The sequence below is a fragment of the Nicotiana tomentosiformis genome, chromosome 7, assembly GCF_000390325.3.
Source record: "Nicotiana tomentosiformis chromosome 7, ASM39032v3, whole genome shotgun sequence".
Lineage (NCBI taxonomy): Eukaryota > Viridiplantae > Streptophyta > Magnoliopsida > Solanales > Solanaceae > Nicotiana > Nicotiana tomentosiformis.
Genome location: NC_090818.1, coordinates 130,482,524 through 130,500,743, shown reverse-complemented (window position 1 = coordinate 130,500,743; position 18,220 = coordinate 130,482,524).

Genomic DNA, 18,220 nt, shown 5'->3' with positions numbered 1-18,220 from the left:
TCTATTGTGTTTGGTGCATTGTCATTTTATTCATCTGATTTGCCAATTTTGTTATATATGTTCTCATGGTTGAGAAGTCATCATGCTCAATTACACCAACTGCTTTCTGTTTAATTGCTCTTCATGATTCCCCATCTCCTTGCCAATTATGATCATTAGCAGTGAAATTGTTTAGCAAGAGCTAGATTTCACTATACGGCCTCGCCATGCAACTACCCCCCCACAAACTGAGTCAAGATTTATCTTTGATGTCTCGTCTAGCCCATCAACAAAAGTATGACCCAACACCTCATCAGTCTGACAATAATATGGACAGTCTCTAAGTAGCTTCTTGTATCTGTCCCAAGCTTGACGAAGAGTCTCGCCATCCCGTTTTTGGAACCCAAGAATCAGGCTCCTCATCGACTTTGTCTTCTTAGTAGGGAAAAGCTTGATTAAGAATTTCTTGCTAGATCATCCCAAGTGTGGATGGAGTTCGCGGGCTTCTTTTGCAACCATTCCTTAGCTTCCCCAGCAGTGAAAAGTGGAAGAGTGTCAGCCTGACGCAATCCTTGGAAACGTTTGGATAATTGAAAGTGTCCGTAATTTACAAGAAGTTCTGAATGTGCCTCTGCGGGTCTTCATGAGATAGACCCACATATTGCCCTGTGGACTGAATCAATTGTACCATATACTATTTGGGTTCAAATGACCCGTGATATCAGGCTTCACAATAGCCAGAGTCATATTAGCAAGATTGGGCCTTGCAGCTTCTATCACCGGACGCTCTTCATTACCTGCCATCTCTATTGGTTGTGGTTGAACTACGATGCCCAACTCTCTTTCTATTCTAGTTCTAGTTTCGACTTCCCTCCTCACTTTGTGAAGTGTTCGTTCAATTTCAGGATCAAGAGGAAGGAGATTGTTTGTGCTTATACTCCTCCACATTCAAGAGAAGAGCCTGCGTTAACACAAACAAGGCAAACTGAAAATTAAAACTTGAACAAATAACTAATAAAATTAACTCAGACAAGTAGCTAATTTCTAAGTCGCCGGCAACGGAACCAAAAACTTATTGCGACCAAATACATTCTCACACAAGTATACATGGTCATCAAGTAATAGAGTAGTGAGTAGAGTATCGTTCAAACTCAAATAACTTATCGATTCAAGAGATGTCTCACAAAATGTGTAAGTGACTAATTTACTACCTAAGAAACTACCAAGCAATGAAATAAGTCGAAATCAACCGCAATACTTAAGCAATTTCAAATAAAAATCAGTAGGAGAGGATATTCCGGGGTCATAGGCTAGCTAATAATATTGTTGCGTTCTTGGGTTAAAATGACTAATTGATTTATCTGGATTGTTGATTGACATGGTTGATATTACTCATAAGAATCTGTCGAGTTCTTACTCGCCTATTCAAGCTAACTTAATGCTTATATGTTTATGGAATTATGACTAACAAGAATGCATTTATACTTCCTGTATTTCAACCAAGCAAGGCAATTAGGTGTATTTCTATCCTAATTGCGAATCCGTTCCCCGATGCCCGGATTCAAGAACTTGATCTATTTAATTCTATATGCAATCTAGAATTCCCACTTTTGAGTTAAACTCTAGATTCATAGATAGTATTTCACTGTTAGCTACTCAGTAAAATAATTAAAAGCATAATTAAATAAAGTATCCAATATGATAAAATCAAACTCGTCAATTTAAACTTCAAACGTCAACATTCATGTAGCACCCATGACCCCAGAACAATAGGGTTCTTAGCCACTCATGTTCATACAATCATCAAAAGTAATGTTTTCAAATATAAAATCAATGAATACTAGAAGAAGAATGGAAGAATTGATCAAATCCGTGCTCACGAGTGTTTCGTACTTTTGTTTTTCTCTCAAAGTCACGTCCCCTCCCTCAAAATAGGTTTAGGTTGGATTTTATATGAGTTGAGGGCGTCTTCGATCCGAAATAACCGAGTCTCGGTCGAAATAGGACACGTTTGTTGATACCCAATTTTACCCTCGTATTTTTCAAATATATATATATATATATATATATATATATATATATATATATATATATATATATATATATATATATATATATATATATATATATATATATATATATATATATATATATATATATATATATATACTTTCAAAATAGTGCATATGCACCATCATTTGATCTACAAGCATATACAAGCATTTTTCATAATTTTCTATGATTTTTAAAGGCTTTAAATCAATTTATTCCTACATTTTATTATATAAATATCTATTAATTACCTTATAAATTATTTTAATGAAGATTTTATCATCTAAAATTTTCATTTACACCCATATTAGATTTTAAATATTTTATTTACATTTTTGTTACAATTATATTTGTATTTTTAGGCTAAATTGTATATTTTGCAATAATAGCCCATATGTACTTATAATTACTTTATTTATGCAACAAAATAACTTTTATATTTTTATAATGTTAAACAATTATTTTTAATCATTTTCATGCACAAATAATATATTTTGATATTTATCTATTATTTTTATAAATTATTATTTGTTCAAATCGGGTATTTAAAATCTAGCCCTAATTCTATAACTAATTCGGACCTAAAACTACCCAAACCAGCCAAATCCCAATACCCCTAACCCAATTACCCTTACCCATTCATTAAACCACACCCCAATACGCTTACTTCCCTTATATCCCTCCTCTCTACCCTAATCCTCACTTTTCTAAAAACCGCCGCCCTCATTTCCCCTCCCCTGTTGAACCTTAATGCCTCTGCCTCACCCAAATCCCGGTCCTAATAGGATTCTTACCCTATTCTAAATCCCGGTCCTAATGGGATTCTTACCCTATTCCCTTGCCATTTTAGGGTTATTCCCTTATTTGGTGTTAGATTCCGGAATAACTTAGGTACTTGACTAAATATGGCAAGTACCCTGATTTGATTCCGTCCAAATCTGTGTTTATCTTTTGAATCCGGACGAATCTCGAGTCCAAGTACGTTATTTGTGATGATTCTCTCATATCTCTCTTGATTCGCACTAAGCCCTAAAGGTTAGGGTTTCAGATCTTCTTTGATTTGAACCAAATCTGGTTCAAACTCTATTTTTTTTTAACATTTCTTCATCTATTTTTGCTCTATTACTTATGGGTCTGTTGATTTTTGCCGATTTTGTGACTTACCTAATTTAGGGTTTCAAACCCCTTTTACTTGAATCAAATATGGTTCGTTATTAAGTTTCCTTTTTAAGTTCTTATATATGTTTATTTTGTGCTAATATGTGTACTTTTCCTTTATTCTTGCTTATTTTGTGTTTTACCCAAAACTAGGGTTTTAGTCCCTTTTTACTCAAACTAATCTTGTTCAATTTCATGTATCTTTTGAATAATCCAGGTCTACGTTCATTTGTATGTGTTAATACATGATTCTTTGTCATTATTCTCTGCTAATTTCGGGGTTTACCTAATTTAGGGTTTCCAACCCTTTTTACTTGAATCAAATCTCGCTCGATTGAGTATTCCTTTTACAATGATCTCTTGTCTGTCTGATGTGATTTTTTACCTTATTTTCTACTGGTTTTGTGCATTTTTTCACCTAAAACTTAGGGTTCAACTCTACTGATTTAAACACTGACCTCAGTATTTAAGTGATGAATTCTTTAATGCTAGAACATTATTCGAACCCCTCCCCACTCCCCTTTGAAATAAACTTTAGAACTCAAGTTCTTTCACTCCTAGCAATACTACTATGTGCTTTTCATTCCTGGCCGGCTGGAAGCCAAGGCCAGAAATCCTCAACTGTTTTGCTTCTGTTGGTAATAATTGTTACACTGTTGGATTTCTTTTTCATGTTTCATCTTAACTGGTGAGTTTATTGAATCCTTTGCTATTCCATTATGATTACACGCTTAATGTGTTACTGTTATCAAACCATGTTATCCCAAATGCTATTACCTGTATTTAAGACATGTTGAACTTAGTTTGAATCTGCCTAACTCTGTGTAATTTAGGGCTATTCTTTAGCCTTAAACGCCTTTATACCTTTCCTAAGGATTGTTTAGTTATGTGTGCCTTAACAGATTCATCAGTTTGTTTATTGAACAAGTCACCATGTGACTTGTTTGGTTCTGTGCTCACTATGCTATGATACCTCTACTGAATTGTTTAATCAGTTCCTAATACTAATTAGTGTGTTCCTAACCTACTGTTAATCAATGGGCTTTCTTTCTGTGACTTAGTCTGATCTCCGGTCTTTGTTATCACTGTGAACATGTTTATGAACTGGTCTTATTAGCATGTGACTGTGTTAACTTCTAAAAACTGGATTAAGTCTGCCTAGGTTCAAATGTGTTGCTATTTGTTTGTGTTCTATATGTGATTCTGTACCCCCTAATCCCATCCTACTCTCCTGAATTCTCACTCTTTGCTAGCTAAAAGCCAAAGCAAATTAGCTTTTGTCCCTTGGCCGCCCTAGTGTGAGCACTGCTAAGGGTTCATATGAGACCCTCGTGAACTCTGACACACTAGGATTTGGTCCCTAGTCTTCTTTGAACTATTCTGATCATTCTTCTCTAGTGCCTAACACCTTCAACTCGAGGTAATTTGAGCCCTTAGCCGATCTTTGGTGACGCAAACTAGTAAACCCGAGTCATTTGCAATAGGTGCCCTAACGTACCTTAATCTGTTAGGCGGCGACTCTTTTTTAATAACCCCTCCTCCCTTTTTAAAAGAGTTGTCAATGTCGAAACCAGCCCAAGCCCAATTACCCTTACCCATTCATTAAACCCAACCCCAGTACGCCTAAATCCTGGCCGTTAATCAAAAATGATCAACGGCCCACAACTAATGACCTCCTTCCCTTATATCCCTCCTCTCTGCCCTAATCCTCACTTTTCTAAAAACCGCCGCCTCATTTCCCCTCCCCTGTTAAACCCTAACACCTCCGCCTCACCCAAATCTCGGTCCTAATGGGATTCTTACCTTATTCCCTTACTATTTTAGGGTTCTTCCCTTATTTGGTGTTAGATTCCGGAATAACTTAGGTACTTGACTAAATATGGCAAGTACCCCGATTTGATTCCGTCCAAATCTGTGTTTATCTTTTGAATCCGGATGAATCTCGAGTCGAAGTACGTTATTTGTGATGATTCTCTCATATCTCTCTTAATTCGCACTAAGCCCTAAATGTTAGGGTTTCATATCTTCTTTGATTTGAACCAAATCTGGTTCAAACTCTATTTTTTTTAACATTTCTTCGTCTATATTTGCTCTATTACTTATGGGTCTGTTGATTTTTGCCGATTTTGTGACTTATCTAATTTAGGGTTTCAAACCCCTTTTACTTGAATCAAATCTGGTTCGATTATAAGTTTCCTTTTTAAGTTCCTATATATGTTTATTTTGTGCTAATATGTGTTATTTTACTTTATTCTTGCTTATTTTGTGTTTTACCCAAAATTAGGGTTTCAGTCCCTTTTTACTCAAACTAATCTGGTTCAATTTCATGTCTCTTTTGAATAATCCCTATCTACATTCATTTGTATATGTTAATACATGATTCTTTGCCATTATTCTCTGCTAATTTCGGGGTGTACCTAATTTAGGGTATCCAAACCTTTTTACTTGAATCAAATCTGGCTCGAATGAGTATTCCTTTTACAATGATCTCTTGTCTGTCTGATGTGATTCTTTACCTTATTTCCTACTGGTTTTGTGCATTTTCTCACCTAAAGCTTAGGGTTCAACCCTACTGATTTAAACATTGACCTCAGTATTTAAGTGAGGAATTCTTTAATGCTAGAACATTATTCGAACCCGCCCACTCCCCTTTGAAATAAAGTTTAGAAGTCAAGTTCTTTCACTCCTAGCAATACTACTATGTGCTTTTGATTCCTGGCAGGCTCGAAGCCAAGGCCAGAAATCCTTAACTCTTTTGCTTCTGTTGGTAACAATTGTTACACTATTGGATTCCTTTTTTCCTGTTTCATCTTAACTAGTGAGTTTATTGAATCACTTGTTATTCCATTATTATTACATGCTTAATGTGTTATTGTTATCAAACCATGTTACCCCAAATGCTATTACCTGTATTTAAGACATGTTGAACTTAGTTTGAATCTGCCTAACTCTGTGTGATTTAGGGCTATTCTTTAGCATTAAATGCCTTTATACCTTTCCTAAGGACTGTTTAGTTATGTGTGCCTTAACAGATTCATCAGTTTGTTTATTGAACATGTCACCATGTGACTTGTTTGGTTCTGCGCTCACTATGCTATGATACCTCTGCTAAATTGTTTAATCAGTTCCTAATACTAATTAGTGTGTTCCTGACCTACAGTTAATCAATGGGCTTTCTTTCTGTTACTTAGTCTGATCTCTGGTCTTTGTTATCACTGTGAACATGTTTATGAACTGGTCTTATTAGCATGTGACTGTGTTAACTTCTAAAAACTGGATTAAGTCTGCCTAGGTTCAAATGTGTTGCTATTTGTTTGTGTTCTATGTGTGATTCTGTACCCCCTAATCCCATCCTACTCTCCTGAATTCTCACTCTTTGCTAGCTAAAAGCCAAAGCAAATTAGCTTTTGTCCCTTGGCCGCCCTAGTGTGAGCACTGCTAAGGGTTCATATGAGACCCTCGTGAACTCTGACACACTAGGATTTGGTCCCTAGTCTTCTTTGAACTGTTCTGATCATTCTTCTCTAGTGCCTAACACCTTCAACTCGAGGTAATTTGAGCCCTTAGGCGATCTTTGGTGACGCAAACTAGTAAACTCGAGTCATTTGCAATAGGTGCCCTAACGCACCTTAATCTGTTAGATGGCGACTCTCTTTTAATAACCCCTCCTCCCTTTTAAAAAGAGTTGTCAATGTCGAAACCAGCCCAATACCCCTAGCCCAATTACCCTTACCCATTCATTAAACCCAACCCAATACGCCTAAATCCTGGCCGTTAATCAAAAATTATCAAAAATGATCAACGACCCACAACTAACGACCTCCATCCCTTATATCCCTCCTCTCTACCCTAATCCTCACTTTTCTAAAAACCGTCGCCCTCATTTCTCCTCCCCTGTTGAACCCTAACGCCTACGCCTCACCCAAATCCTCCGAAATCCCGATCCTAATGGGATTCTTACCCTATTCCCTTACTATTTTAGGGTTCTTCGCTTATTTAGTGTTAGATTCCGGAATAACTTAGGTACTTGACTAAGTATGGCAAGTACCCCGATTTGATTCCGTCCAAATCTGTATTTATCTTTTGAATCCGGACAAATCTCGAGTCCAAGTACATTATTTGTGATGGTCCTCTCATATCTCTCTTGATTCGCACTAAGCCCTAAAGGTTAGGGTTTCAGATCTTCTTTGATTTGAACCAAATCTGGTTCAAACTCTGTTTTTTTTTTAACATTTCTTCATCTATATTAGCTCTATTACTTATGGGTCTGTTGATTTTTGCCGATTTTGTGACTTACCTAATTTAAGGTTTCAAACCCCTTTTACTTGAATCAAATTTGGTTCGATTATAAGTTTCTTTTTTAAGTTCTTATATATGTTTATTTTGTGCTAATATGTGTACTTTTCCTTTATTCTTGCTTATTTTGTGTTTTACCCAAAATTAGGGTTTCAGTCCCTTTTTACTCAAACTAATCTTGTTCAATTTCATATATCTTTTGAATAATCCATGTCTACGTTCATTTGTCTGTATTAATACATGATTCTTTGTCATTATTCTCTGCTAATTTCGGGGTTTACCTAATTTAGGGTTTCCAACCCTTTTTACTTGAATCAAATCTCGCTCGATTGAGTATTCCTTTTACAATGATCTCTGGTCTGTCTGATGTGATTCTTTACCTTATTTCCTACTGGTTTTGTGCATTTTTCACCAAAAACTTAGGTTTCAACCCTTCTGATTTAAACACTAACCTCAGTATTTAAGTGATGAATTCTTTATGCTAGAACATTATTCGAAACCCTCCCCACTCCCCTATGAAAAAAAGTTTAGAACTCAAGTTCTTTCACTCCTAGCAATACTACTATATGCTTTTGATTCCTGGCCGGCTGGAAGCCAAGGCCAGAAATCCTCAACTGTTTTGCTTCTGTTGGTAATAACTGCTACACTATTGGATTCCTTTTTCATGTTTCATCTTAACTGGTGAGTTTATTGAATCATTTGCTATTCCATTATGATTACATGCTTAATGTGTTACTGTTATTAAACCATGTTACCCCAAATGCTAGTACCTGTATTTAAGACATGTTGAACTTAGTTTGAATCTACCTAACTCTGTGTAATTTAGGGCTATTCTTTAGCCTTAAATGCCTTTATACCTTTCCTAAGGACTGTTTAGTTATGTGTGCCTTAACAGATTCATCAGTTTGTTTATTGAACATGTCACCATGTAACTAGTTTGGTTCTGCGCTCACTATGCTATGATACCTCTGCTAAATTGTTTAATCAGTTCCTAATAATAATTAGTATGTTCCTGACCTACTGTTAATCAATGGGCTTTCTTTCTGTGACTTAGTCTAATCTGCAGTCTTTGTTATCACTATGAACATGTTTATGAACTGGTCTTATTAGCATGTGACTGTGTTAACTTCTAAAAACTGGATTAAGTCTCCCTAGGTTCAAATGTGTTGCTATTTGTTTGTGTTTTATGTGTGATTCTGTATCCCCTAATCCCATCCTACTCTCCTGAATTCTCACTCTTTGCTGGCTAAAAGCCAAAGCAATTTAGCTTTTGTCCCTTGGCCCCCCTAGTGTGAGCACTGGTCAGAGTTCTTATGAGACCCTCGTGAACTCTGACACAGTAGGATTTGGTCACTAGTCTTCTTTGAACTGTTCTGATCTTTCTTCTCTAGTGCCTAACACCTTCTACTCGAGGTAATTTGAGCCCTTACCCGATCTTTGGTGACGCAAACTAGTAAGCCCGAGTCATTTGCAATAGGTGCCCTAACGCACCTTAATCTGTTAGGTGGTGACTCTCTTTTAATAACCCCTCCTCCCTTATAAAGAGAGTTGACAATGTCGAAACCAGCCCAAATCCCCTAGCCCAATTACCCTTACACATTCATTAAACCCCACCCCAATACGCCTAAATCCTGACCGTTGATCAAAAATGATCAACGGCCCACAACTAACGACCTTCATCCCTTGTATCCCTCCTCTCTACCCTAATCCTCATTTTTCTAAAAATTTCCGCCCTCATTTCCCCTCCCATGTAGAACCCTAACGCCTCCGCCTCACCCAAATCTCGGTCCTAATGGGATTCTTACCTTATTCCCTTACCATTTTAGGGTTCTTCCCTTATTTGGTGTTAGATTCCGGAATAACTTAAGTACTTGACTAAATATGGCAAGTACCCCGATTTGATTCCGTCCAAATCTTTGTTTATCTTTTGAATCCGGACGAATCTCGAGTCCAAGTACGTTATTTGTGATGATTCTCTCATATCTCTCTTGATTAGCACAAAGCCCTAAAGGTTAGGGTTTCAGATCTTCTTTGATTTGAACCAACTCTGGTTCAAACTCTATTTTTTTTTAACATTTCTTCGTCTATATTTGCTCTATTACTTATAGGTCTGTTGCTTTTTGCCGAATTTTAAACTTACCTAATTTAGGGTTTCAAACCCCTTTCACTTGAATCAAATCTGGTTCATTTTAAAGTTCCTATATATGTTTATTTTGTGCTAATATGTGTTCTTTTCCTTTATTCTTGCTGATTTTGTGTTTTACCCAAAATTAGGGTTTCAGTCCATTTTTACTCAAACTAATCTTGTTCAATTTCATGTCTCTTTTGAATAATCCCTGTCTACGTTCATTTGTATATGTTAATACCTGATTCTTAGCCATTATTCTCTGCTAATTTCGGGGTTTACCTAATTTAGGGTTTCCAGCAATTTTTACTTGAATCAAATCTGGCTCGATTGAGTATTCCTTTTACAATGATCTATTGTCTGTCTGATGTGATTCTTTACCTTATTTCCTACTGGTTTTGTGCATTTTTTCACCTAAAACTTAGGGTTCAACCCTACTGATTTAAACACTGACCTCAGTATTTAAGTGATGAATTCTTTAATGCTAGAACATTATTCGAACCCCTACCCACTCCCCTTTGAAATAAACTTTAGAACTCAAGTTCTTTCACTCCTAGCAATACCACTATGTGCTTTTGATTCCTGGCCGGCTGGAAGCCAAGGCCAGAAATCCTCAACTGTTTTACTTCTGTTGGTAACAATTGTTACACTGTTGGATTCCTTTTTCATGTTTCATCTTAACTGGTGAGTTTATTGAATCCTTTGCTATTCCATTATGATTACACGCTTAATGTGTTACTGTTATCAAACCATGTTATCCCAAATGCTATTACATGTATTTAAGACATATTGAACTTAGTTTGAATCTGCCTAACTCTGTGTAATTTAGGGCTATTCTTTAGCCTTAAACGCCTTTATACCTTTCCTCAGGATTGTTTAGTTATGTGTGCCTTAACAGATTCATCAGTTTGTTTATTGAACAAGTCACCATGTGACTTGTTTGGTTCTGTGCTCACTATGCTATGATACCTCTACTGAATTGTTTAATCAGTTCCTAATACTAATTAGTGTGTTCCTCACCTACTGTTAATCAATGGGCTTTCTTTCTGTGACTTAGTCTGATCTACGGTCTTTGTTATCACTGTGAACATGTTTATGAACTGGTCTTATTAGCATGTGACCGTGTTAACTTCTAAAAACTAGATTAAGTCTGCCTAGGTTCAAATGTGTTGCTATTTGTTTGTGTTCTACGTGTGATTCTGTACCCCCTAATCCCATCCTACTCTCCTGAATTCTCACTCTTTGCTGGCTAAAAGCCAAAGCAAATTAGCTGTTGTCCCTTGGCCGCCCTAGTGTGAGCACTGCTAAGGGTTCATATGAGACCCTCGTGAACTCTGACACACTAGGATTTGGCCCCTAATCTTCTTTGAACTGTTCTGATCATTCTTATCTAGTGCCTAACACCTTCAACTCGAGGTAATTTGAGCCCTTAGCAGATCTTTGGTGACGCAAATTAGTAAACCCGAGTCATTTGCAATAGGTGCCCTAACGTACCTTAATTTGTTAGGCGGCGACTCTCTTTTAATAACCCCTCCTCCCTTTTTAAAAGAGTTGTCAATGTCGAAACCAACCCAAGCCCAATTACCCTTACCCATTTATTAAACCCAACCCCAGTACGCCTAAATCTTGGCCGTTAATCAAAAATGATCAACGGCCCGCAACTAACGACCTCCTTCCCTTATATCCCTCCTCTCTTCCCTAATCCTCACTTTTCTAAAAATCGTCGCCCTCATTTCTCCTCCCCTGTTGAACCCTAACGCCTACGCCTCACCCAAATCCTCTCAAATCCCGATCCTAATGGGATTCTTACCCTATTCCCTTACTATTTTAGGGTTCTTCCCTTATTTAGTGTTAGATTCTGGAATAACTTAGGTACTTGACTGAATATGGCAAGTACCCCGATTTGATTCCGTCCAAATCTATATTTATCTTTTGAATCCGAACAAATCTCGAGTCCAAGTGCATTATTTGTGATGGTCCTCTCATATCTCTCTTGATTCGCACTAAGCCCTAAAGGTTAGGGTTTCAGATCTTCTTTGATTTGAACCAAATCTGGTTCAAACTCTGTTTTTTTTTAACATTTCTTCGTCTATATTAGCTCTATTACTTATGGGTCTGTTGATTTTTGCCGATTTTGTGACTTACCTAATTTAGGGTTTCAAACCCCTTTTACTTGAATCAAATTTTGTTCGATTATAAGTTTCCTTTTTAAGTTCCTATATATGTTTATTTTGTGCTAATATGTGTACTTTTCCTTTATTCTTGCTTATTTTGTGTTTTACCCAAAATTAGGGTTTCAGTCCCTTTTTACTCAAACTAATCTGGTTCAATTTCATGTATCTTTTGAAAAATCCATGTCTACGTATATTTGTCTGTATTAATACATGATTCTTTGCCATTATTCTCTGCTAATTTCGGGTTTACCTAATTTAGGATTTCCAACCCTTTTTACTTGAATCAAATCTCGCTCGATTGAGCATTCCTTTTACAATGATCTCTTGTCTGTCTGATGTGATTTTTTACCTTATTTCCTACTGGTTTTGTGCATTTTTTCACCTAAAACTTAGGTTTCAACCCTTCTGATTTAAACACTAACCTCAGTATTTAAGTGATGAATTCTTTAATGCTAGAATATTATTCGAACCTCTCCCCACTCCCCTATGAAAAAAAGTTTAGAACTCAAGTTCTTTCACTCCTAGCAATACTACTATGTGCTTTTGATTCCTGGTCGACTGGAAGCCAAGGCCAGAAATCCTCAACTGTTTTGCTTCTGTTGGTAACAATTGTTACACTGTTGGATTCCTTTTTCATGTTTCATCTTAACTGGTGAGTTTATTGAATCCTTTGCTATTCCATTATGATTACATGCTTAATGTGTTACTATTATCAAACCATGTTACCCCAAATGATATTACCTGTATTTAAGACATGTTGAACTTAGTTTGAATCTGCCTAACTTTGTGTAATTTAGGGCTATTCTTTAGCCTTAAATGCCTTTATACCTTTCTTAAGGACTGTTTAGTTATGTGTGCCTTAACAGATTCATCAGTTTGTTTATTGAACATGTTACCATGTGACTTGTTTGGTTATGCGCTCACTATGCTATGATACCTCTGCTAAATTGTTTAATCAGTTCCTAATACTAATTAGTGTGTTCCTAACCTACTATTAATCAATGGGCTTTCTTTCTGTGACTTAGTCTAATCTGCAGTCTTTGTTATCACTATGAACATGTTTATGAACTGGTCTTATTAGCATGTAACTGTGTTAACTTCTAAAAACTGGATTAAGTCTCCCTAGGTTCAAATGTGTTGCTATTTGTTTGTGTTTTATGTGTGATTCTGTACCCCCTAATCCCATCCTACTCTCCTGAATTCTCACTCTTTGCTGGCTAAAAGCCAAAGCAATTTAGCTTTTGTCCCTTGGCCCCCTAGTGTGAGCACTGGTCAGGGTTCATATGAGACCCTCGTGAACTCTGACACAGTAGAATTTGGTCACTAGTCTTCTTTGAACTGTTCTGATCTTTCTTCTCTAGTGCCTAACACCTTCTACTCGAGGTAATTTGAGCCCTTACCCGATCTTTGGTGACGCAAACTAGTAAACCCGAGTCATTTGCAATAGGCGCCCTAACGCGCCTTAATCTGTTAGGTGGCGACTCTCTTTTAATAAAACCTCCTCCCTTATAAAGAGAGTTGACAATGTCGAAACCAGCCCAATACCCTTAGCCCAATTACCCTTACCCATTCATTAAACCCAACCCCAGTACGCCTAAATCCTGGCCGTTGATCAAAAATGATCAACGGCCCACAACTAACGACCTTCATCCCTTATATCCCTCCTCTCTACCCTAATCCTCATTTTTCTAAAAATTTCCGCCCTCATTTCCCCTCCCCTGTTGAACCCTAACGCCTCCGCCTCACCCAAATCTCGGTCCTAATGGGATTCTTACCCTATTCCCTTACCATTTTAGGGTTCTTCCCTTATTTGGTGTTAGATTCCGGAATAACTTAGGTACTTGACTAAATATGGCAAGTACCCCGATTTGATTCCGTCCAAATCTTTGTTTATCTTTTGAATCCGGACGAATCTCGAGTCCAAGTACGTTATTTGTGATGATTCTTTCATATCTCTCTTGATTCGCACTAAGCCCTAAAGGTTAGGGTTTCAGATCTTCTTTGATTTGAACTAAATCTGGTTCAAACTCTGTTTTTTTTTAACATTTCTTCGTCTATATTTGCTCTATTACTTATAGGTCTGTTGCTTTTTGCCGAATTTTTGACTTACCTAATTTAGGGTTTCAAACCCCTTTTACTTGAATCAAATCTGGTTCCTTTTTAAGTTCCTATATATGTTTATTTTGTGCTAATATGTGTTCTTTTCCTTTATTCTTGTTGATTTTGTGTTTTACCCAAAATTAGGGTTTCAGTCTATTTTTACTCAAGCTAATCTGGTTCAATTTCATGTCTCTTTTGAATAATCCTTGTCTACGTTCATTTGTATGTGTTAATACATGATTCTTAGCCATTATTCTCTGCTAATTTCGGGGTTTACCTAATTTAGGGTTTTCAACCCTTTTTACTTGAATCAAATCTGGCTCGATTGAGTATTCCTTTTACAATGATCTATTGTTTGTCTGATGTGATTCTTTACCTTATTTCCTACTGGTTTTGTGCATTTTTCACCTAAAACTTTGGGTTAAACCCTACTGATTTAAACACTGACCTCAGTATTTAAGTGAGGAATTCTTTAATGCTAGAACATTATTCGAACCCCTACCCACTCCCTTTTGAAATAAAGTTTAGGACTCAAGTTCTTTCACTCCTATCAATACTTCTATGTGCTTTTCATTCCTGGCCGGCTGGAAGCCAAGGCCAGAAATCCTCAATTGTTTTGCTTCTGTTGGTAACAATTGTTACACTGTTGGATTCCTTTTTCCTGTTTCATCTTAACTTGTGAGTTTATTGAATCCTTTGCTATTCCATTATGATTACCTGCTTAATGTGTTACTGTTATCAAACCATGTTACCCCAAATGCTATTACCTGTATTTAAGACATGTTGAACTTAGTTTGAATCTGCCTAACTCTATGTAATTTAGGGGTATTCTTTAGCCTTAAATGCCTTTATACCTTTCCTAAGGACTGTTTAGTTATATGTGCCTTAACAGATTCATCAGTTTGTTTATTGAACATGTCACCATGTAACTTGTTTGGTTATGTGCTCACTATGCTATGATACCTCTGCTAAATTGTTTAATCAGTTCCTAATACTAATTAGTGTGTTCCTGACCTACTGTTAATTAATGGGCTTTCTTTCGGTGACTTAGTCTGATCTGCAGTCTTTGTTATCACTGTGAACATGTTTATGAACTGGTCTTATTAGCATGTGACTGTGTTAACTTCTAAAAACTGGATTAAGTCTACGTAGGTTCAAATGTGTTGCTATTTGTTTGTGTTCTATGTGAGATTCTGTACCCTCTAATCCCATCCTACTCTCCTGAATTCTCACTCTTTGCTGGCTAAACGCCAAAGCAATTTAGTTTTTGTCCCTTGGCCTCCCTAGTGTGAGCACTGCTCAGGGTTCATATGAGACCCTCGTGAACTCTGACACACTAGGATTTGGTCCCTAGTCTTCTTTGAATTGCTCTAATCATTCTTCTCTAGTGCCTAACACCTTCTACTCGAGGTAATTTGAGCCCTTACCCGATCTTTGGTGACGCAAACTAGTAAACCCGAGTCATTTGCAATAGGTGCCCTAACGCACCTTAATCTGTTAGGTGGCGACTCTCTTTTAATAACCCCTCCTCCCTTTTAAAAAGAGTTGTCAATGTCGAAACCAACCCAATACCCCTAGCTTAATTACCCTTAACCATTCATTAAACCCAACCCCAGTACGCCTAATCCTAGCCGTTGATCAAGAATGATCAACGGCCCATAACTAATGACCTTCATCCCTTATATCCCTCCTCTCTACCCTAATCCTCACTTTTCTAAAAATCGCCGCCCTCAATTTCCCTCCCCTGTTGAACCCTGATGCCTCCGCCTCACCCAAATCCCGGTCCTAATGGGATTCTTACCCTATTCCTTTACCATTTTAGGGTTCTTCCCTTATTTGGTGTTAGATTCCGGAATAACTTACGTACTTGACTAAATATGGCAAGTACCCCGATTTGATTCCGTCCAAATCTGTGTTTATCTTTTGAATCCGGACGAATCTCGAGTCCAAGTACGTTATTTGTGATGATTCTCTCATATCTCTCCTGATTCAAACTAAGCCCTAAAGGTTAGGGTTTCGGATCTTCTTTGATTTGAACCAAATCTCGTTCAAACTCTATTTTTTCTTAACATTTCTTCGTCTATATTTGCTCTATTACTTATAGGTCTGTTGATTTTTGCCGATTTTTTGACTTACATAATTTAGGGTTTCAAACCCCTTTTACTTGAATCAAATTTGGTTCGATTATAAGTTTCCTTTTTAAGTTCCTATATATGTTTATTTTGTGCTAATATGTGTTCTTTTCCTTTATTCTTGCTGATTTTGTGTTTTACCTAAAATTAGGGTTTCAGTCCCTTTTTACTCAAACTAATCTGGTTCAAATTCATGTCTCTTTTGAATAATCTCTGTCTACGTTCATTTGTATGTGTTAATACATGATTCTTTGCCATTATTCTCTGCTAATTTCGGGGTTTACCTAATTTAGGGTTTCCAGCCCTTTTTACTTGAATCAAATCTCGCTCGATTGAGTATTCCTTTTACAATGATCTCTTGTTTGTCTCATGTGATTCTTTACCTTATTTCCTACGGGTTTTGTGCATTTTTTCACCTAAAACTTAGGGTTCAACCCTACCGATTTAAACACTGACCTCAGTATTTAAGTGAGGAATTCTTTAATGCTAGAACATTATTCGAACCCCTCCCCACGCCCATTTGAAATTAAGTTTAGGACTCAAGTTCTTTCACTCCTAGCAATACTACTATGTGCTTTTGATTCCTGGCCGGCTCGAAGCCAAGGCCAGAAATCCTCTACTATTTTGCTTCTGTTGGTAACAATTGTTACACTGTTGAATCCCTTTTTCCTGATTCATCTTAACTGGTGAGTTTATTGAATCCTTTGCTATTCCATTATGATTACATGCTTAATGTGTTACTGTTATCAAATCATGTTACCCCAAATGCTAGTACCCGTATTTAAGACATGTTGAACTTAGTTTGAATCTACCTAACTCTGTGTAATTTAGGGCTATTCTTTAGTCTTAAATGCCTTTATACCTTTCCTAAGGACTGTTTAGTTATGTGTGCCTTAACAGATTCATCAGTTTGTTTATTGAACATGTCACCATGTGACTTGTTTAGTTCTGTGCTCACTATGCTATGATACCTCTGTTAAATTATTTAATCAGTTCCTAATACTAATTAGTGTGTTCCTGGCCTACTGTTAATCAATGGGCTTTCTTTCTGTGACTTAGTCTGATCTGCAGTCTTTGTTATCACTGTGAACATGTTTATGAACTGGTCTTATTAGCATGTGACTGTGTTAACTTCTAAAAACTGGATTAAGTCTGCCTAGGTTCAAATGTGTTGCTATTTGTTTGTGTTCTATGTGTGATTCTGTACCCCCTAATCCCATCCTACTCTCCTGAATTCTCACTCTTTGCTGGCTAAAAGCCAAAGCAATTTAGATTTTGTCCCTTGGCCTCCCTAGTGTGAGCACTGCTCAGGGTTCATATGAGACCCTCGTGAACTCTGACACACTAGGATTTGGTCCCTAGTCTTCTTTGAACTATTCTGATCATTCTTCTCTAGTGCCTAACACCTTCTACTCGAGGTAATTTGAGCCCTTACCCGATCTTTGGTGACGCAAACTAGTAAACCCGAGTCATTTGCAATAGGTGCCCTAACGCACCTTAATCTGTTAGGTGGCGACTCTCTTTTAATAACCCCTCCTCCCTTTTAAAAAGAGTTATCAATGTCGAAACCAACCCAATACCCCTAGCTTAATTACCCTTACCCATTCATTAAACCCAACCCCAGTATGCCTAATCCTAGCCGTTGATCAAGAATGATCAACGTCCCATAACTAATGACCTTCATCCCTTATATCCCTCCTCCCTACCCTAATCCTCACTTTTCTAAAAATCGCCGCCCTCATTTCCCCTCCCCTGTTGAACCCTGACGCCTCCGCCTCACCCAAATCCCGGTCCTAATGGGATTCTTAACCTATTCCTTTACCATTTTAGGGTTCTTCCCTTATTTGGTGTTAGATTCCGGAATAACTTACGTACTTGACTAAATATGGCAAGTACCCCGATTTGATTCCGTCCAAATCTGTGTTTATCTTTTGAATCCGGACGAATCTCGAGTCCAAGTACGTTATTTGTGATGATTCTCTCATATCTCTCCTGATGAAAACTAAGCCCTAAAGGTTAGGGTTTCGGTTCTTCTTTGATTTGAACCAAATCTGGTTCAAACTCTGTTTTTTCTTAACATTTCTTCGTCTATATTTGCTCTATTACTTATAGGTCTGTTGATTTTTGCCGATTTTTTAACTTACATAATTTAGGGTTTCAAACCCCTTTTACTTGAATCAAATTTGGTTCGATTATAAGTTTCC